We start from the raw sequence: 23,040 nt of genomic DNA, 5'->3' as shown, positions 1-23,040 counted from the left end.
TCTAATTTTTTAAAAATCCGTGGATGCAGGTCCCCGTTACCCGTTGTGGGGAAGGGAGAGTTTTTTGATGCCCCTTCCTATATTTCATGCAATATTGCTTTTGTTTCTCGCTAGTAATTGTCATAAAATTTCTCTGTATTTCATGAACACCCTTTTCCTTTACGTACTTTTTTTGGCTAGTTATTTCTTCTTGAAAAATTGAAATGTTTATAATTTGTATGTAAAAATTAAAATAATTCTTAAAGAGTGTGTGATATAGATCTATTTTTATTAAACTTTAATCCAAAATAAAAATTTATTCAAATGATACAATATTCAAATTTAATAAAAATTAAATTTTATCATCTTTTATTTTATTTTTTGATTGATGGATTACTCTCCTTGCTTTAACAATGTTGAGTTTACAGATGTCCTATTCTTTATGTAATTATATTACACAATTTAGTTTGTTTCATGCATCTCTTCTTAGAACTTGTTGAAGACATTTTTGTTTTGATGGATATACAGTTTTTTTTAGTATTATATTTAAAGTGAAATAGAAAATTAAAATACTGCCCATGCCACAAATAAATTTGGAGTTAAAAGGATCGTAACATTATACTATTATGAATAAATAACTGAACCAAAAGGGCTTAAAGTATAATGCCTTCTTGTTTTGAACTGAAAAATGTACATGCTATAAATATAAAAATTGTAAGAAATTAAAGTTCAAGTGAGGCTTACTTTTAGTGTTGGTTGTGTAGTCTATTGGTGAAGAATTGTAAGGAATTAGGCTACCATTTCATGATGCCATACACTTTATCTCTAATTGTTCTTCCTGCAATGGAGGTAAATATTACCCTACATAAATAATTAGATAGATAGATACATATTAGATAGAAAGAAAGAAGATCAAAGGTGGATAGATAATCCTTATGTGGATATGGATAGATAGAGAGATATGAGATAATCTTTATGTTCATAACATTCAATGGGGTTTTGTTTTGAAACACAGGTAAGCACACGGCCAGCTTTTGTGTTTCTACATCATCTTTCCTCTCCTCTCCTCAAAGCTAGTGATGATGCTTCCAATGAGCCATTTGATGGCAATGTGCTCCTTTCGACGTACTTGTGGAGGTTGCCAAGTTTGAAGCTAAGATGTCACAGCCAATGGAGCTGGCCTTGGGTTTACGATGAAGGAGAATGAGGTAGAGTAAATGAAGGGGGTGAAGTCATTTTTTTCCCAAAGCAAACATACATGTTTGATTTTGTTTTTAAAAGTTAAAAGTTTTTGAGTAATTAAGTCATGTCAGTATAATGATTATGAACATATAAATTATTAGTTTGAAGTTTTCAAAATTTGAAGTTGGTTTGTTTTGTAGGTGAGATATGTTGGCAAGTGTCAGGTAATATAATTATAATATATTACAACCATAGCTGTGAACTACTTTCTATAAAAGTAAACAATGAAGCAATTTTTTTATTAGTCTTTTATAAACAGCAGTATAAAGCTAGCATCAGCACTTGATGCATTGTAAAATACGGTGCATACCTTCAACATGAACCGATGCCACTGCCTTGCAACCTATTAAGATGCTATAGCTTTCATTGCCAATTGGTAGCCATGTATTTGATTGGAGAACATAACATCCCACATATATGTCCAAACAAAAGCCAGAGCATGTTAATTTTGAGCATGACAGATATCATTGTACCTATTGTTCTTTGAATTCATTTTGGGTTTTTTTTTTTTCAAACTTTTCAGCAAGAAGGGCATTGATGCAAGAGCAATAGGAGCATGCCACTTGGAAGCCATTCAAGGAGTCACCCCCCCCCCCAAAATGTCAACATCTTGAAGCTAGTCGTATTTTTGAAAGGCTGGGCATTGCACTTTCTTCTTCAATGGCTAAACAAAATCTTAGGCAAGCTATTGATTTTTTGTATTCTTGTGGCCTTGCTACTTCTGATTCCTATATGTGCCATGTCCTTTTCTGCGTTCGAGCAAATGACTTTGTTCAAGCCAAGAGATTGCAGTCTCACATGCAACTTCACCTTTTCCAACCCAAAGTCTCCTTTATCCACAACCACCAGCACCTCCATTTGTTCACCAAATGCGGCAAACTCTCCTATGCACGAGACCTGTTTGATAATATGACCCACAGAGATATTTATTCTTGGAATTCCTTGCTTTCTGCTTATGCTAAGTTGGGTTTGGTTGAGGATTTGTGCACTGTCTAAATTCCTTTTCGTGATTCGTTTCTTATAACACCTTGATTGCTTATTTTGCAACTAATAGGCATTCAAGCAAGGCATTAAAAATTTTAGTGAGGATCCAAGAAGATGGGTTTCAGCCCATCCAGTACTCCGATGTGAATGCATTGCAAGCATGTTCTAAACTCTTGGATTTGAAGCTTGCAAAGTAGATTCAGGGGAGAGTTGTTATTAGTGGTTGTGGGGATAACACTTTTATATGGAATGCTATCACTGGTGTCTATGCGAAGTGTGGTGATATTCACAGGGCACGGTGGTTCTTTGATCAAATGACACATAAGAATGTTGTTTCCTAGAATCTTATGATCTTTGGATATGTCAAATTGGGAAATCATGATAAGTACATTCAATTGTTTAATAAGATGAAGTTATTGGGTTTGAAACATGACCAAGTTACAGCATCAATTGTTATCAATGCTTACTTTCAGTGTGGACATGTGGATGATGCAAGGAGGATGTTTAGTGAAATACCTAGAAATGATGAGATTTGTTGGACAAAAATCATAGTTGGTTATGTACAGAATGGAAGAGAAGAGGATGCATTGATGTTGTTTGGCGACATGCTACATAGAGACGTTAGACCTGACAGTTACACCATTTCAAGTGTGGTCAGCTCCTGTGCCATACTAGCTTCTTTATGTCATGCTCAGGTTGTTGATGGAAAAGTAATAGTAATAGGTGTTGATCATAGCATGCTTGTATCAAGTGCTCTTGTTGATATGTACTGCAAGTGTGGAGTTACTTTGGATGCTTGGAGAATTTTGGGGACAATGTCTATTCGAAATGTGATTACTTGGAATTCTATGATCCATGGTTATGCACAAAATAGTCAACCCACATGAAGTGCTGGCTCTTTATGAAAGGATGCTTCAGAAAAATGTCAAACCTAATAGCATTAGTTTTGTGGGTATATTATCTGCTTGTATCAGCGCTGACATGGTCGCAAAAGGACGGGAATATTTTAATTCAATAAGTGAACATGGGATGACACCAACATTGGATCACTATGCTTGTATGGTCACTCTCATTGGTCGCTCTAGTGGTGTTGATAAAGCTATGGATTTGATCAAATGCATAACTCATGAACCAGATTACCTCATTTGGTCCACCCTATTCTCTATTTGTGGAAAGAAGGGTGACATCTAGAATGCAGAATTGACAGCTAATCATCTCTTCAAGTTGGATCTACATAATGCAAGACCTTATATCATGCTTTCCAACTTATACGCTACTTGTGGGTGATGGAAAAAAGTAGGTGATGTACAATCTCTCATGAATAAAAACAATGCAAAAAATTTTGCTGCTTATAGTTTGGTTGAGGTTCAGAGTGAAGTCAACAAATTTATTTCAGAAGATCGTACTCATCCAGCAGTGGAAAGTATCTATGATGAATTGAACAGATTGATTTCAATATTGCAACGAATTGGGTATAATCCACATACAAACATTGTTCTGCATAATGTGGGACAGGAGAAAAATTTAAATCCATCTCATACCATAGTGAGAAACTTGCTTTTGTTTTTGCTTTACTCAGAAAGCCCAATGGTGCTAGCAATAGAAGGGAAAATTAAATATTTATGTAAATGTGGACTCAGTAGATTGGAACAGCTGTATAGCACGAAAATGCCTTTAGAAAATTTCTTGGGACGACACAATGTGTTGGACTAGGAAGCAAGTATACTCTTTGAATCCATTAACCAAGAATGGACCTTGAAGAAAGAGAGTCAAAAAAACTATCAAATCCCATAACTTGCTTGATCCAGGCTAGAGGTTCTTTGTGACATGTAGAACCTGCTCAATTCAGACTCGAGGTTCTTTGTGACATGTACTGTGTCTACATGTAACTCAATCTTGTGGCAGTGGTAATTACTTGTCTCTTATGGTAAATTTGAATTACGTTCATGGGTGCACCAAAAGTATAGTGTGAAAGATCAAGTTAATTTTGCTTATTTTTTATTTCTTGGTAGCCTAATTACAGTTGCTGCTAGACATTATTGATATAGAACTTTATTCTTCATTATTTTTCTTATTTTATAGTTGATAGTGACCATACATTGTACAATTTATGAGAATATTATTATTCATGTATGAGCCATTTGGTTATCGGTTCCTATAACATCCTTTGCAGTGTCAAATTTTTGCAAAATTTGCCAAGAGGATAACATCCTGTACTTTGTTACATTTGAAAGATACTTGAAGTAAATTACTAACATGTTCTATATGGAAATATTTCCTTTTCCTCTTGCAGTGTAAAGGAAAAATGAAAGGATAATTTGTCGATAACTTTATCAGAGATAAAGATGCAACACCCGATGACCTGTGCATTGTTGAACCCTAACTCCACAAATTTCATCTGCTGTACCAATTCCTTAATTCACTAACAAATGTAGATTCTTGATCTCCCCCACTAAGTGTTTCAGGCATTTAACTCCTGTAATGGGTCTAATCAACTGCGAGATGGTTCCAATGTTGGGTAAGTAATACACTAATGGATCAGTTTCAATTCTGAAATTCAAACCTCACATTCTATCATACTGATATAATTAAATGCCATATTAGCCACTCATAAATACATGTCCTATACTAACCAGTACCCTTAATGAAACTACAGGGGCACATAATTCTTGTAGTGAAGAAATAAATGATCAACACATTCTATCAACTCTAATATTATGTTAGTATGTTCCGTTGGGTCGGAGCTTAACTTATAACAATGCTTCTTTACTTAAAGTTTCTCTTTTACCGAGTGTGCCCTAGCCATTTTCGCGATGTTCCTGGCTTCTCTTAGGTACTTTTGGGTGCAAGGTCATGGTGTCTCTTCTTCCAGATGCGGTCTTTTGGCTATTGAGTTGATTCCTTCTAGTAATGAAGCATGAAGCATCCAAATCATATTCTTGCATATTACTCTCTTGAAGGAAAATAGATGATTTTCTGGATACCATTGTTAGTGTCTTTTTGGAATTCACCATATGTGCATAAACCTTTTTTTGTTCCCTCATACTTTTCTTTGCTTTTTCTGTCTTGTAAATTGTTGTTGTATTTGTAGTATCAGGGTCCTCATTTTCAATGCAATTACTAGACAGTAGTGTCTTTTTAATAAGGTTATATTCTTATTTTGTATGGTATCAGGATTTTGTTGTGTTCTTGTTTGTAATAAGGTTGTAGTATTAAGGTTCTACGAACTCGGAAATTTCTTCGCCTTTTTTTAAATAAATAACAAAAAATAATTTATTATCAGAATACGTTTTGCTGAAAAGATTTTAAATTTGCATAACTTCATTTCGCAGTCTCCTTACACAAAATGAATTTACATTACATCTCCAGCCAAATGCCCACGAAATGACCATATCAGGCCTGGTGCACACGAAGTGGCATTTTTAGTGCCGTGTTTATAACAATACTACCGCTAAATATACTACTACTATAACAAACTTAGATCGGTCGAATAGTCAGCTTACTCGTCTGTTTAACCAAGTGTCTGGGGTTCGAATTTCGTTCTGTGCATGCAGCAACTCATTGGCCAACGGCATACTTGTAAATGGAGCTCAGATCCGTGACGTATTAGTCTTTGCCCTGTCGGGTTGGGGGATATCATGGGCAACAAAAAAAAAAGTATACTACTACTATTACTACTTAATAATAATAAGGGTAAAGTATTTTTTTGTTTTTAAAATTTGCTAAAAGTTTAAAAAATACTCATAAGAGTTATTTTGTTTCAATTTTGTCCCAAAAGTTTTCGATTAATATTAAATATCCCCCTGAAGATTAATTTTTCAAAAAAACTTAGGATCAATTCAGCAACAATTTTATAAGAATAACCCAAGACAAGCAAATTAGAGATAGTTGTCATGTATTATTGCTGAAATAGTCTTAATTTTTTTAAAAATTTAGCTGTTAGAGATATATTTGATACAAATAAAAAAATTTTTAGATAAAATAAAACTTTGAGATATTTTTAAAACTTTTGACAAACTTTCAGAACAAAAAATATATTTTACTATAATAATAAAAATATGGCTCTATTATCTATATCTCTTAGTTTTGAGAAAGAAAAACTCTAATTCTATCGCCCTTTTTTGCAATGCCGTTATTCTTTTCAAGTTTATTTTGGTGTCACTAAATTATTAAATATATTTGATAAATTTTTAATAATTAAAATAAAAATACTAAAAAAATAAAATAATATTATTTTTAAAAATGATCATTTATATTTTTTAAAAATATTTATTTAAAAATTTTTTATATAATAAATAAATACAAAATATTTTTATACTTAAATATATTTGATAAATATAAAAAAATTTACGTAAATTATTCCAACATAAAATTAACTTTCTCTTCTAGAAAGACAACTCTAAAAAGGATGAAGAAGCTCACCAAGCCTGTACTCTGATCTCTCCACTTCTAAAATTCAAATCCTCTCACAATTTCAGAAATTTGCACCTCTTTGGCTCTATTCTCTCCGCCGTCCGCCACCCCCTCCCCTCCACCGCCACGATCCTCCCTTCTTACCGCCACCGTCTCTCACTCTCATGGTCTCACCGCAAAATCATCATCATCCCGCGTCTGAGGGCCGAGGCAGAATCGTCGTCGCTTTCTCTCGTCGCAGCCTAAACGTTGCCGCCGCCTCCAGCCCGGTCTTTGTCGCCGCTTCTAGTCCAGTCTCCGTTGCCACCTCCAGCAAGATATTGGCCAGTTTTCATCGCCGCTGCAGCGGCATCTTGGCCGGTCTTAGTCGCAGCTTTTCCGTCAACCTCTTTGTCGTTCGCCACTCTTCCTTTTGGTAAGTCTTCTGTGATCTTATTCAATGTGGGTGTGTTTCTTGTGTGTGTCTTCTGACCTTGATGGAGTGTAGTAATTGAAGACAAAAGAATGCTGATGAAGAAGATTGGAACCATTATTATAGCAAGAATGTTTGTTGAGGGTGCTAATTTATTTTAGTGACTGATGAGATGATTGTGGGTGTTGTTGCTGAAGAACCACTTTTACTTGTGTTTGTTGTTGTTTTCAAAGAGAGTTACGGATGATTAAACAAAATGGCTCAATGTGTGCGCCTCTTGTGCCATTATTGAATTTGCATTACAAAATTAGTGAGCTTCTGTGTAAACAACTAACTTGTGCCTCTTGTGACATACGTATGTGAGTAGGTGTGTTTTGCATATGCAATATAGAAATTAAAGAAGAACTTGCAGTAATTCATATGATTTTGGTGTTGCCTTGACTCATTTTAGTATCTTTATTTTAGTTGTTATATATTTTTTTTAAGTTGGTTCTCTTAAAAAAGACTAGTACTAATATTGTTATAATTGATAAAAAACATATATTATCCTGATTATTAATACAATTTAATCAGCAAGATTACATTTAATATTGAAGAATATATATTACCTTGAGGATTATCTTTTTTCAATTTTTTCTTTAACTTTTTAAAAATCTGTGGATGCAGGGTCCCCGTTACCCGTTGCGGGAAAGTGGAGAGTTTTTTTATGCCCCTTCCTATATTTCATGCAATATTGCTTTTGTTTCTCACTAGTAATTGTCATAAAATTCCTCTATATTTCATGAACACCCTTCTCCTTTACATACTTTTTTTGGCTAGTTATTTCTTCTTAGAAAATTGAAATGTTTATAATTTGTATGTATAAAATGAAAATAATTTTTAAAAAGTGTGTGATTTGGATCTATTTTTATTAAACTTTAATAAAAAAAACTTATTCAAATGATACAATATTAAAATTTAATAAAAATTAAATTTCGTCATTTTGTTATTTTGTTTTCTGATTGATGGATTACTCTCCTTGCTTTAATAATGTTGAGTTCACAGATGTCCTATTCTTTATGTAATTATAATACATAATTTAGTTTGTTTCATGCATCTCATCTTAGAACTTGTTGAAGATATTTTTGTTTTGATAGATATACAGTTTTCTAGAGTATTATATTTAAAATGAAATAGAAAATTAAAATATTGCCTATGCCACAAATAAATTTGGAGTTAAAAGGATCATAACATTATACTATTATGAATAAATAACTGAACCAAAAGGGCTTAAAGTATAATGCCTTCTTGTTTTGAACTGAAAAATATACATGCTATAAATTTAAAAATTGTAAGAAATTAAAGTCCAAGTGAGGCTTACTTTTAGTGTTAGTTGTGTAGTCTATTGGTGAAGAATTGCAAGGAATTAGACTACCATTTCATGATGCCATACACTTTATCTCTAATTGTTCTTCCTGCAGTGGAGGTAAACATTACCTTACATAGATAATTAGAAAGATAGATACATATTAGATAGAAAAAAAGAAGATCGAAGGTGGATAGATAATCCTTATGTGGATATGGATAGATAGAGAGATATGAGATAATCTTTACGTTCATAACATTCATTGGGGTTTTGTTTCTTCAAGTAAGCACATGGCCAGCTTTTGTGTTTCTACATCATCTTTCCTCTCCTCTCCTTAAAGCCAGTGATGATGCTTCTGATGAGCCATTTGTGGCAATGTGCTCCTTTCAACGTACTTGTGGAGGTTGCCAAGTCTGAAGCCAAGATGTCACAACCAATGGAGCTGGCCTTGGGTTTACGATGAAGGAGAATGAGATAGAGTAAATGAAGGGGGTGAAGCCATTTTTTACCTAAAGCAAACATACATGTTTGATTTTGTTTTTAAAAGTTAAAAGTTTTTGAGTAATTAAGTCATGTCAGTATAATGATTATGAACATATAAATTATTAGTTTCAAGTTTTCAAATTTTGAAGTTGGTTTGTTTTGTTGGTGAGATATGTTGGGAAGTAGCAGGTAATATAATTATAATATAATACAACCATAGGTGTGAACTACTTTCTATAAAAGTAAACAATCAAGCAATTTTTTTAATTAGTCTTTTATAAACAGTAGTATAAAGCTAGCATCAGCACTTGATGCATTGCAAAATATTGTACATACCTTCAACATGAACCGATGTTGCTGCATTGCAACCTATTAAGATGCTATAGCTTTCATTGCCAATTGGCAGCCATGTATTTGATTGGAGAACATAACATCCCACATATATGTCCAAACAAAAGCCAGAGCATGTTGATTTTGAGCATGACAGATATCATTGTACCTATTGTTCTTTGAATTCATTTTGGGTTTTTTTTTTCAAACTTTTCAGCAAGAAGGGCATTGATGCAAGAGCAATAGGAGCATGCCACTTGGAAGCCATTCAAGAAGTCAGCCCCCAAAATGTCAACATTTTAAAGCTAGTCATATTTCTGAAAGGTTGGGCATTGCACTTTCTTCTTCAATGGCTAATTAAAATCTTAGACAAGCTATTGATTTTTTGTATTCTCGCGGCCTTGCTACTTCTGATTCCTATACGCGCCATGTCCTTCACTGTGTTCAAGAAAATGACTTTGTTGAAGCCAAGAGATTGTAGTCTCACATGCAACTTCACCTTTTCCAACCCAAAGACTCCTTCATTCACAACCATCTCCTCCATTTGTTTGCCAAATACGGCAAACTCTCCTATGCACGAAACCTATTTGATAATATGACCCACAGAGATGTTTATTCTTGGAATGCCTTGCTTTCTGTTTATGCTAAGTTGGGTTTGGTTGAGGATTTGTGCACTGTCTTTGATCAAATGCCTTTTCGTGATTCTGTTTCTTATAACACCTTGTTTGCTTGTTTTTCAACTAATGGGCATTCAGGCAAGGCATTAAAGATTTTAGTAAGGATGCAAGAAGATGGGTTTCAGCCCACCCAATACTCCTATGTGAATGCATTGCAAGCATGTTCTAAGCTCTTGGATTTGAAGCTTGGTAAGCAGATTCACGGGAGAATTGTTATTAGTGGTTGTGGGGATAACACTTTGTTATGGAATGCTATCACTGGCGTCTATGCGAAGTGTGGTGATATTCACAGGGCACGGTGGTTCTTTGATCGAATGACACATAAGAATGTTGTTTCCTGGAATCTTATGATCTTTGGATATGTCAAATTGGGGAATCATGATAAGTGCATTCAATTGTTTAATAAGATGAATTTATTGGGTTTGAAACCTGACCAAGTTACAACATCAATTGTTATCAATCCTTTCTTTTAGTGTAGACATGTGGACGGTGCAAGGAGGATGTTCAGTGAAATACCTAGAAATGATGAGATTTGTTGGACAACAATGATAGTATGCACAGAATGGAAGAAAAGAGGATTCATTGATGTTGCTTGGCGACATGCTGCGTGGAGATGTTAGACCTGACAGTTACACCATTTCAAGTGTGGTCAGCTCCTGTGCCATACTAGCTTCTTTGTGTCATGCTCAGGTTGTCGATGGAAAAGTAATAGTAATGGGTGTTGATCATATCATGCTTGTGTCAAGTGCTCTTGTTGATATGTACTACAAGTGTGGAGTTATTTTGGATTCTTGGAGCATTTTTTTGGGATAATGCCTATTCGAAATGTGATTACTTGAAATTCTATGATCCATGGTTATGCACAAAATAGTCAACACACATGAAGCACTGGCTCTTTATGAAAGGATGCTTCAGGAAAATTTCAAACCTGATAGCATTAGTTTTTTGGGTGTATTATCTGCTTGTATCAGTGCTGACATGGTCGCCAAAGGACGGGAATATTTTAATTCAATAAGTGAACATGGGATTACACCAACATTTGATCACTATGCTTGTATGGTCACTCTCATTGGTCGCTCTAGTGGTGTCGATAAAGCTATGGATTTGATCAAATGCATAACTCATGAACCATATTACCTCATTTGGTCCACCCTACTCTCTATTTGTGCAAAGAAGGATGACATCAAGAATGCAGAATTGACAGCTGGTCATCTCTTCAAGTTGGATCTACATAATGCAGGACCTTATATCTTGCTTTCCAACTTATACGCTACTTGTGGGAGATGGAAAAAAGTAGGTGATGTACAATCTCTCATGAATAAAAACAATGCAAAAAAGTTTGCTGCTTATAGTTTGGTTGAGGTTGAGAGTGAAGTCCACAAATTTATTTCAGAAGATAGTACTCATCCTGCAGTGAAAAATATCTATAATGAATTGAACATATTGATTTCAATATTGCAACGAATCGGGTATAATCTAGGTACAAACATTGTTCTGCATAATGTGGGATAGGATAAAAATTTAAATCCATCTCATACCACAGTGAGAAACTTGCTTTTGTTTTTGCTTTAATCAGAAAGCCCAATGGTGCTGGCAATAGAAGGGAAAATTAAATCTTTATGTAAACGTGGACTGAGTAGATTGGAACAACTGTATAGCACGAGAATGCCTTTAGAAAATTTTTTGGGACGACACAATGTGTTGGACTAGGAAGCAAGTATACTCTTTGAATCCATTAACCAGGAATGGACCTTGAAGAAAGAGAGTCAAGAAAACTATCAAATTCCATAACTTGCTTGATCCAAACTAGAGGTTCTTTGTGACATGTAGAACCTGCTCGATTCAGACTCGAGGTTCTTTGTGACATGTACTGTGTCTACATATAACTCAATCTTGTGGCAATGGTAATTGCTTGCCTCTTATGGTAAATTTGAATTATGTTCATAGATGTACTAAAAGTATAGTGTGATAGATCCAGTTAATTTTGCTTGTTTTTCTTTCTTGGTAGCTCAGTTAAAGTTGCTGCTAGACATTATTGATATAGAACTTTATTCTTAATTATTTTTCACATTTTATAGTTGATAGTGACCATACATCATACAATTTATGAGAATATTGTTATTCATGTATGAGCCGTTTGGTTATTGGTTCCTGTAACATCCTTTGCAATGTCAAATTTTTGTAAAATTTTCCAAGAGGATAACATCCTTTACTTTGTTACATTTGAGAGATACTTGAAGTAAATTACTAACATGTTCTATATGGGAATATTTCCTTTGCCTCTTGCAGGGGTAAAGAAAAATTGAAAGGATAATTTGTCGACTACTTAATAATAATAAGTATAAAGTATTTTTTTTTTTTTGAAGTTTGCTAAAAGTTTTTAAAATACTCATAAGAGTTATTTTGTTTCAATTTTATCCCATAAGTCTTTTATTTGTATTAAATATATCCCTAAAGGCTAATTTTCAAAAAATTTAGGATCAATTCAGCAACAATTTTATAAGAATAACTGAAGACAAGCAAATTAGAGATAGTTGTCATGTATTATTGCTGAATTAGTCTTAATTTTTTTGAAAATTTAGCTGTTAAAGGTATATTTGATACAAATAAAAAAATTTTTAGATAAAATAAAACTTTGAGATATTTTTAAAATTTTTGACAAACTTTCAGAACAAAAATTATATTTTACTATAATAATAATAATAATAATAATAATAATAATAATATGGCTCTATTATATATATCTCTTAGTTTTGAGAAAGAAAAGCTCTAATTCTATCGCCCTTTTTTGCAATGCCGTTATTCTTTTAGAGTTTATTTTAGTGTCACTAAATTATTAAATATATTTGATAAATTTTTAATAACTAAAATAAAAACCATAAAATAATAAAATAATACTATTTTTAAAAATTATAATTTATATTTTTTTAAAAATATTTATTTAAAATTTTTTTATATAATAAATAAATACAAAATATTTTTATACTTAAATATATTTAATAAATACAAAAAAATTTACATAAATTATTCCAACATAAAATTAACTTTCTCTTCTAGAAAGACAACTTTAAAAAAGATGGAGAAGCTCACCAAGCCTATACTCTCACCACTTCCAAAATTCAAATCCTCTCACAATTTCAGAAATTCGCACCTCTTTGGCTCTACTCTCACCGCCGTCCGCCACTCACCTCCCCTCCACCACCACGATCCTCCCCTCTTACTGCCACTGTCTCTCATTCTCACGGTCTCACCGCAAAATCGTAGTCATCCCACATCTGAGAGCCGAGACAGAATCGTCGTTGCTTTCTCTCGTCGCAGCCTAAACGTTGCCGCCGCCTCCAGCCCGGTCTTCGTTGCCGCTTCTAATCCAGTCTCCGTTGCCTCCTCCAGCAAGATCTTGGCCAGTTTTCATCGCCGCTGCAGTGGCATCTTGGTCGGTCTTAGTCACAGCTTTTTTGTTAACCTATTTGCCGTTCGCCGCTCTTCCTTCTGGTAAGTCTTCTGTGATCTTATTCAATGTGTGTGTGTCTTCTAACCTTGATGGAGTGTGGTAATTGAAGACAAAAGAATGCTGATGAAGAAGATTGTAACCATTTTTATAGCAAGAATATTTTTTGAGGGTGCTAATTAGTTTTAGTGACTGATGAGATGATTATGGGTGTTATTGCTGAAGAAGCACTATTACTTGTCTTTGTTGTTGTTTTCAAAGAGAGTTAAGGATGATTAAACAAAATGGCTCAGTATGTGCGCCTCTTGCACCATTATTGAATTTGAATTACAAAATTAGTGAGCTGCTGTGTAAACAACTAACTTGTGCCTCTTGTGACTTACGTATGTGTGTAGGTGTGTTTTGCATATGCAATGTAGATATTAAAGAAGAACTTGCAGTAATTCATATGATTTTGGTGTTGCCTTGACTCATTTTAATATCTTTATTTTAGTTGTTATATTTTCTTTTTTAAGTTGGTTCTTTTAAAAAAGACTAGTACTAATATTGTTATAATTGATAAAAAGAATATATTTTACCCTGATTCTTAATACAATTTAATCAGCAAGATTACATTTAATATTGAAGAATATATATTAACCTTGAGGATTATCTTTTTTTAATCTCTTTTTTTTCGATTTTTCTTTAATTTTTTAAAAATCCATGGATACAATAATTCTTAAAGAGTGTGTGATATGGATCTATTTTTATTAAACTTTAATCCAAAAAAAATTTATTCAAATGATACAATATTAAAATTTAATAAAAATTAAATTTCGTCATTTTGTTTTTTATTTTCTGATTGATGGATTACTCTCCTTACTTTGATAATGTTGAGTTCACATATGTCCTATTCTTTATGTAATTATATTACACAATTTAGTTTGTTTCATGCATCCCATCTTAGAACTTGTTGAAGACATTTTTGTTTTGATGGATATACAGTTTTCTTGAGTATTATATTTAAAATGAAATAGAAAATTAAAATACTGCCTATGTCAAAAATAACTTTGGAGTTAAAAGGATCGTAACATTATACTGTTATGGATAAATAACTGAACAAAAAGGGCTTAAAGTATAATGCATTCTTGTTTTATACTGAAAAATGTACATGCTATAAATATAAAAATTGTAAGAAATTAAAGTCCAAGTGAGGCTTACTTTTAGTGTTGGTTGTATAGTCTATTGGTGAAGAATTGCAAGGAATTAGGCTACCATTTCATGATGCTATACACTTTATCCCTAATTGTTCTTCCTGCAGTAGAAATAAACATTACCTTACATAGATAATTAGATAGATACATACATATTAGATAGAAAGAAAGAAGATCGAAGGTGGATAGATAATCCTTATGTGGATATGGATAGATAGAGATATATGAGATAATCTTTACATTCATAACATTCAATGGGGTTTTGTTTTGAAACACAGGTAAACACATAGTCAGCTTTCTGGTGTGCGAAATCGTGATCATTCCATTCCTTGGTAACGGCGCTAAAAACTAAATATGCACGTTCATGATCTTATATCTGTTTCACAACTTCGTACAACTAACCAGCAAGTGCACTGGGTCGTCCAAGTAATAAACCTTACGTGAGTAAGGGTCGATCCCACGGAGATTGTCGGCTTGAAGCAAGCTATGGTCACTTTGTAAATCTCAGTCAGGCGGATTAAATTGTATTAAGAAATTAGTGGATGAAAATAAATAAAATATAAAATAGGATAGTGGTACTTATGTAATTCATTGGTGAGAATTTCAGATAAGCGTATAGAGATGCTTTCGTTTCTCTGATCTCTGCTTTCCTGCTGTCTTCATCCAATCAATCCTACTCCTTTCCATGGCAAGCTCTATGTAAGGCATCACCGTTGTCAATGGCTACATCCCATCCTCCTGTGAAAATGGTCCAATGCGCTGTCACTGCATGGCTAATCATCTGTCGGTTCTCGATCATACTGGAATAGGATTTACTATCCTTTTGCGTCTGTCACTACGCCCAGCACTCGCGAGTTTGAAGCTCGTCACAGCCATCCCTTCCCAGATCCTACTCGGAATACTACAGACAAGGTTTAGACTTTTCGGATCTCAGGAATGGCCATCCATGGGTTCTAACTTATACCACAAAGACACTAATATCTCGGACTCGGTCCCTTGTATTAGATATCTAAGAGATATCCATTCAATCTAAGGTAAAACGGAAGTGGTTGTCAGGCACGCGTTCATAAGTTGAGAATGATGATGACTGTCACAATCATCACATCCATCATATTGAAGTACGAATGAATATCTTAGAAGTGGAATAAGTTGAATTGAATAGAAAAATAGTAGTACTTTGCATTAATCTTTGAGGAACAGCAGAGCTCCACACCTTAATCTATGGTGTGTAGAAACTCTACTGTTGAAAAATACATAAGTGAAAAGTTCAGGCATGGCCGAATGGCCAGCCCCCATGATCTAAGAACTAAACGTCCCAAGATGTCTAATACAATAGTAAAATCTCCTATATATACTAGACTAGCTACTAAGGTTTACAGAAATAAGTAATTGATGCAGAAATCCACTTCCAAGAACCACTTGGTGTGTGCTTGGGCTGAGCTTGAAGTTTACACATGGAGAGGTCATTCTTGGAGTTAAATGCCAGATTGTAACGTGTTTCTGGCGTTGAACTCCACTTTGCAACTTGTTTCTAGCGCTGAACGCCAGACTGCAACATGGAACTGGCGTTCAACGCCAGTTTGTGTCATCTAAACTCGGACAAAGTATGGATTATTACATATTACTGGAAAGCCCTGGATGTCTAATTTCTAACGCAATTGGAAGCGCGCCATTTGGAGTTCTGTAGCTCCAGAAAATCTACTTTGAGTGCAGGGAGGTCAGAATCCAACAGCATCTGCAGTCCTTCTTCAACCTCTGAATCTGATTTTTGCTCAGGTCCCTCAATTTCAGCCAGAAAATACCTGAAATTACAGAAAAACACACAAACTCATAGTAAAGTCCAGAAATGTGATTTTTAATTAAAAACTAATAAAAATATACTAAAAACTAACTAAATCATATTGAAAACTATGCAAAAACAATGCCAAAAAGCGTACAAATTATCCGCTCATCACAACACCAAACTTAAATTGTTGCTTGTCCCCAAGCAACTGAAAATAAAATAGGATAAAAAGAAGAGAATATACTATAAATTCCAAACTATCAATGAAACATAGCTCCAATCAGATGAGCGGGACTTGTAGCTTTTTGCCTCTTGAATAGTTTTGGCATCTCACTTTATCCATTGAAGTTCAGAATGATTGGCATCTATAGGAACTCAGAGTTCAGATAGTGTTATTGATTCTCCTAGTTCAGTATGTTGATTCTTGAACACATCTACTTTATGAGTCTTGGCCGTGGCCCTAAGCACTTTGTTTTCCAGTATTACCACCGGATACATAAATGCCACAGACACATAACTGGGTGAACCTTTTCAGATTGTGACTCAGCTTTGCTAAAGTCCCCAATTAGAGGTGTCCAGGATTCTTAAGCACACTCTTTTTTTTGCTTTGGACCTTGACTTTAACCGCTCAGTCTCAAGTTTTCACTTGACACCTTCACACCACAAGCACATGGTTAGGGACAGCTTGGTTTAGCCGATTAGGCCAGGATTTTATTCCTTTAGGCCCTCCTATCCACTGATGCTCAAAGCCTTGGATCCTTTTTATTTACCCTTGCCTTTTGGTTTTAAGGGCTACTGGCTTTTTGCTCTTGCCTCTTGGTTTTAAGAGCTTTTGGCTTTTTCTGCTTGCTTTTTCTTTCTTTTTTTTCTATTTTTTTCGCCATTTTTTTCGCAAGCTTTCTGTATTCACTGCTTTTTCTTGCTTCAAGAATCATTTTTATGATTTTTCAGATTATCAAATAACATTTCTCCTGTTCATCATTCTTTCAAGAGCCAACATATTTAACATTCTTAAACAACAACTTCAAAAGACATATGCACTGTTCAAGCATTCATTCAAAAACAAAAAGTATTGTCACCACATCAAAATAATTAAACTAGTTTCAAGGATGAATTTGAAACCATGTACTTCTTGTTCTTTTGTAATTAAAACATTTTTCATTCAAGAGAGGTGATGGATTCATAGGACATTCATAACTTTAAGGCACAGACACTTAAATACTAGCGATCATGAAGACAAAAACATAAACAAACATAAAGCATGAAAATTGAAAAACAGGAAAATAAATAAACAAGGAGATTAAGGAATGAGTCCACCTTAGTGAGGGTGGCACCTTCCTCTTCTTGAAGAACCAATGGTGCTTTTGAGCTCCTCTATGTCTCTTCCTTGTCTTTCTTGCTCCTCCCTCATAGCTCTTTGATCTTCTCTAATTTCATGGAGGATGATGGAGTGCTCTTGATGTTCCACCCTTAATTGTTCCATGTTAGAACTTAATTCACCTAGGGAAGTGTTGATTTGTTCCCAATAGTTTTGTGGAGGAAAGTGCATCCCTTGAGGCATCTCAGGGATTTCATGGTGAGGAATTTCTTCATGCTCATGTTGAGGTCCATGCTCTCTTGTTTGCTCCATCCTTTTCTTAGTGATGGGCTTGTCCTCTTCAATGAGGATGTCTCCCTCTATGTCAATTCCAGCTGAATTGCAGAGGTGGCATATGAAGTGAGGAAAGGCTAACCTTGCCCAAGTGGAGGACTTGCCAGCTACCTTGTAGAGTTCTTGAGGTATAATCTCATGAACTTCCACCTCTTCTCCAATCATGATACTATAGATCATGATGGCTCGGTCTATAGTAACTTCAGAACGGTTACTAGTAGGAATGATTGAGTGTTGAATGAACTCTAGCCATCCCCTAGCCACTGGTTTGAGGTCATGCCTTCTTAATTGAACCGGCTTGCCTCTTGAGTCAATTTTCCATTGAGCTCCTTCCTCACATATGTCTATGAGGACTTGGTCCAACCTTTGATCAAAGTTGACCCTTCTTGTGTAGGGGCGTGCGTTCTCTTCCATCATTGGCAAGTTGAACGCCAGCCTTACATTTTCCGGACTGAAATCTAAGTATTTCCCTCGAACCATGGTAAGCCAATGCTTTGGATTTGGGTTCACACTTTGATCATGGTTCCTTGTGATCCATGCGTTTGCATAGAACTCTTGAACCATTAGGATCCCGACTTGTTGAATGGGGTTGGTGAGAACTTCCCAACCTCTTCTTTGGATCTCAAGTCGGATCTCCGGATACTCATTCTTTTTGAGCTTGAAAGGAACCTCAGGGATCACTTTCTTCTTGGCCACAACTTCATAGAAGTGGTCTTGATGGACCTTTGAGATGAATCTCTCCATCTCCCATGACTCAGAGGTGGAAGCAATTGCCTTCCCTTTCCTCTTTCTAGAGGTTTCTCTGGCCTTAGGTGCCATAAATGGTTATGGAAAAACAAAAAGCAATGCTTTTACCATACCAAACTTAAAATGTTTTCTCGTCCCCGAGCAAAAGAAGAAAGAAAGTAGTAGAAGAAGAAGAGAAATGGAGGAGAGGGAGAGAGAGTGGGTTTTGGCCAAGTGGAAGAAGAGAGGGTTGTGTTGTGTGAAATAGAAGAAGGAATGAGGGGTTTATATAGAAGTGGGGAGGGGTTTAGGGTTCGGCCATTTAGGGTTGGGTTTGGGAGGGAAAATATTTTGAATTTGAAGGTAGGTGGGGTTTATGGGGAAGAGAAGATGGATGTGAGTGGTGAAGAGGTGATGGGAAAGAGTGATTGAGTTGATTGGTGAGGGGTATTTGGGGAAAATGATATGAAAAGGTGTGAAGAGGAGAAAAGAAAGGTAAGTGGGGATCCTGTGGGGTCCACAGATCCTGAGGGAATCCTATGGGGTCCACAGATCCTGAGGTGTTTGAGGATTTCTCATCCTTTCACCTTTGAGGCGTGTAAAACGCCCTATATATGCAATCCTGGCGTTTAACACCAGACTGTAGCATGTTTCTGGCGTTAAACGCCACTTCCATGCTTGTTTTGGGCGTTCAACGCCAGTCTGCAGCATGTTTCTGGCATTGAACGCCAGTATGGTGCATGTTTCTGGCGTTGAACGCCAGTCTGATGCTTGTTTCTGGCGTTTAACGCCAGCTTTCCTCTAGGTGCAATCATGGCATTTAAACGCCAGACTGCTGCTTGTTTCTAGCGTTTAATGCCAGTTTCATGCTCTGTTCTGGCGTTAAACGCTAGCCAGATGCTCCTTACTGGAGTTTAAACGCCAGTAAGCCCTTCCTCCAAGGTGTTCTGTTTTCAATGCTGTTTTTCATTCTATTTTTGATTTTTCAGTAGTTTTTGTGACTCCACATGATCATCATCCTAATAAAACATGAAATAACAAAGAGAAAATAAAATAAAAATGATTAAATAACATTGGGTTGCCTCCCAACAAGTGCTTCTTTAATGTCAATAGCTTGACAGTGGGCTCTTATGGAGCCACACAGGTGATCAGGTCAATTTTATAGACTCTCAGCACCAAACTTAGAGTTTGGATATGGGAGTTCAACACCAAACTTAGAGTTTGACTGTGGGGGCTTTGGTTGACTCTGCAGTGAGAGAAGCTTTTCATGCTTCCTCTCCATGGTTACAGAAGGAGATCCTTGAGTTTTAAACACAAGGGAGTCCTCCTTCAGTTGAAGGATCAATTCTCCTCTGTCCACATCAATCACAGCTCTTGCTGTGGCTAGGAAGGGTCTTCCAAGAATGATGGATTCATCCTCATCCTTCCCAGTATCCAGGATTATGAAATCAGCAGGGATGTAAAGGCCTTCAATCTTTACTAACACGTCCTCTACTTGACCATAAGTCTGTTTTCTTGAGTTGTCTGCCATCTCTAATGAGATTCTGGTAGCTTGCACCTCAAAGATTCCCAGTTTCTCCATTACAGAGAGGGGCATGAGATTTATCCCTGACCCAAGGTCACATAGAGCCTTCTCAAAGGTCATGGTGCCTATAGTACAACGTATTAAGAACTTTCCAGGATCCTGTTTCTTCTGAGGCAATCTCAGTTGATCCAGATCACTCAGTTCATTGGTGAGCAAGGGAGGTTCATCTTCCCAAGTCTCATTACCAAATAATTTGGCATTCAGCTTCATGATTACACCAAGGTACTTGGCAACTTGCTCTTTAGTAACATCTTTATTCTCTTCAGAAGAAGAATACTCATCAGAGCTCACGAATGGCATAAGGAGGTTCAATGGAATCTCTATGGTCTCCAGATGAGCCTCAGAGTCCTTTGGTTCCTCAGAGGGAAGCTCCTTATTGATCTCTGTACGTCCCAGGAGGTCTTCCTCACTGGGATTCACGTCCTCTTCCTCCCTTACAGGTTCGGCCATGGTAATCAATTCAATGGCCTTGCACTCTCCTTTTGGATTCTCTTCTGTATTGCTTGGGAGAGTACTAGGAGGGGTTTTAGTGATTCCTTTACTCAGCTGGCCCACTTGTGCTTCCAAATTTCTAATGGAAGACCTTGTTTCATTCATGAAACTTAGAGTGGCCTTAGATAGATCAGAGACTATATTTGCCAAGTTAGATGGATTCTGCTCAGAACTCTCTGTCTTTTGCTGAGTGGATGATGGAAAAGGCTTGCTATTGCTAAACCTGTTTCTTCCACCATTGTTAAAGCCTTGTTGAGGCTTTTGATCCTTCCATGAGAGATTTGGATTATTTCTCCATGAGGGATTATAGGTGTTTCCATAGGGTTCATCCATGTAATTCACCTCTGCTATTGCAGGGTTCTCAAGATCATAAGCTTCTTCCTCAGAAGATGCCTCTTGAGTACTGTTGGATGCAGCTTGCATTCCATTCAGACTCTGAGAAATCATATTGACTTGCTGAGTCAATATTTTATTTTGAGCCAATATGGCATTCAGAGTATCAATTTCAAGAACTCCCTTCTTCTGAGGTGTCCCATTACTCACAGGATTCCTCTCAGAAGTGTACATGAACTGGTTTTGAGCAACCATGTCAATGAGTTCTTGAGCTTCTGCAGGCGTTTTCTTTAGGTGAATGGATCCACCTGCAGAAGTATCCAATGACATCTTAGCTAATTCAGACAGACCATCATAGAATATATCCAGGATAGTCCATTCTGAAAGCATTTCAGAAGGACACTTTTTGGTCAGTTGCTTATATCTCTCCCAAGCTTCATAGAGGGATTCACCTTCTTTCTGTCTGAAGGTTTGAACATCCACTCTAAGCTTACTCAGCTTTTGAGGAGGAAAGAACTTGGCTAAGAAAGCCGTGACCAGCTTATCCCAAGAGTTCAGGCTATCTTTGGGTTGAGAGTCCAATCACACTCTAGCTCTGTCTCTTATAGCAAACGAGAAAAGCATAAGCCTGTAGACCTCGGGATCAACCCCATTGGTCTTAACAGTATCACATATCTGCAAGAATTCAGTTAAGAACTGAAAAGGATCTTCAGATGGAAGTCCATAAAACTTGCAGTTCTGCTGCATCAGAGAAACTAATTGAGGTTTCAACTCAAAATTGTTTTCTCCAATGGCAGGGATGGAGATGCTTCTTCCATGTAAATTGGAATTAGGTGCAGTAAAGTCACCAAGCATCCTCCTTGCATTATTATTATTTTCGGCTGCCATCTCCTCTTCCTGTTCGAAAATTCCTATAAGGTTGTCTCTGGATTGTTGTATTTTAGCTTCTCTTAGTTTCCTTTTCAGAGTGCTTTCAGGTTCAGGATCTGCTTCAACAAGAATGTTCTTGTCCTTGCTCCTGCTCATATGACAAAGAAGGGAATAACAAAGAAAATATGGAATCCTCTATGTCACAGTATAGAGATTCCTTTGTGTGAGTAGAAGAAGAAAAGAATGTAATGTAAAGAAGAGAAGAGAAAAAAACTCGAACACAGAAAGGGAGGTGGTGTTCGAATTTTTGGGTGAAAGAGAAGTGTTAGTAGATGAATAAATAAATAGAAGGAGATGAGAGGTGAGAGAATTTTGAAATTTAATTAAAATAAAAATTAAAATTGAAAGTTAGATTTCGAAAATTAAAATTGAAATTAAATTAAAATTAAAACAATTAGTTAATTAAAAAGGAATTTTGAAAAAGGAGATAGGGAATTTTCGAAAATAAGAGAGAGGATTAGTTAGGTAGTTTTGAAAAAGATATGATTGAAACAAAAAGATAAGATTGATTGAAAAAGTTTTGAAATTTGTTTTTGAAAAAAGATATGATTGAAATTTAAAAAGATATGATTGAAACAAAAAGATAAGATTTGAAAATCAATTTTAAAAAGATAAGGGGTTAGAAAAGATTTTAAAATTGAATTTGAAAAAGATATGATTGAAATTTTAATTTGAAAAAGATTTGAAAAGAAAATTAAAAAGATTTGATTTTGAAAACTAAAGTTGATTACTTGACTAACAAGAAACTAAAAAGATATGATTCTAGAGTTTAAAGATTGAATCTTTCTTAATAGGCAAGTAACAACTTGAAATTTTTCAATCAATCATATTAAATGTTAGTAAAGATTTTGAAAATTAAGAAATAAAATGAGAAAAAAATTTTGAAAATCAATTTTAAAAAGTTTTCGAAAATATGAAGGTAAGATGAAAAAGATTTGATTTTTGAAAAAGATTTTGAAAGGATAATATTTTTAAATTGAAAATTTGATTTGATTCATAAGAAACAATTAAATTTAAAAACTTTTTGACTAAAT

The 23,040-nt window shown here is 35.3% G+C and overlaps 1 non-coding gene and 2 pseudogenes across 1 annotated transcript; all 3 read left to right on the top strand.

Moving 5' to 3' along the window:
* Nucleotides 1-1,777: 1,777 nt before the first annotated feature.
* LOC148547391 (pentatricopeptide repeat-containing protein At1g11290, chloroplastic-like) lies at nt 1,778-3,821 on the top strand (annotated as a pseudogene).
* A 5,716-nt stretch (nt 3,822-9,537) lies between these two features.
* LOC107610653 (putative pentatricopeptide repeat-containing protein At1g68930) lies at nt 9,538-11,478 on the top strand (annotated as a pseudogene).
* A 9,982-nt stretch (nt 11,479-21,460) lies between these two features.
* LOC148547390 (small nucleolar RNA R71) lies at nt 21,461-21,568 on the top strand. Its single transcript, XR_015898312.1, has one exon. It is a non-coding gene; the product is annotated as a small nucleolar RNA R71 (small nucleolar RNA).
* The last annotated feature ends 1,472 nt before the right edge of the window (nt 21,569-23,040 follow it).

This window comes from Arachis ipaensis, chromosome B8, assembly GCF_059453495.1.
Source record: "Arachis ipaensis isolate K30076 ecotype BB chromosome B8, ASM5945349v1, whole genome shotgun sequence".
NCBI classification, from domain to species: Eukaryota; Viridiplantae; Streptophyta; class Magnoliopsida; order Fabales; family Fabaceae; genus Arachis; species Arachis ipaensis.
The sequence above is the reverse complement of the archived record's forward strand: the minus strand, read 5'-3'. Positions and strand labels throughout refer to the sequence as shown.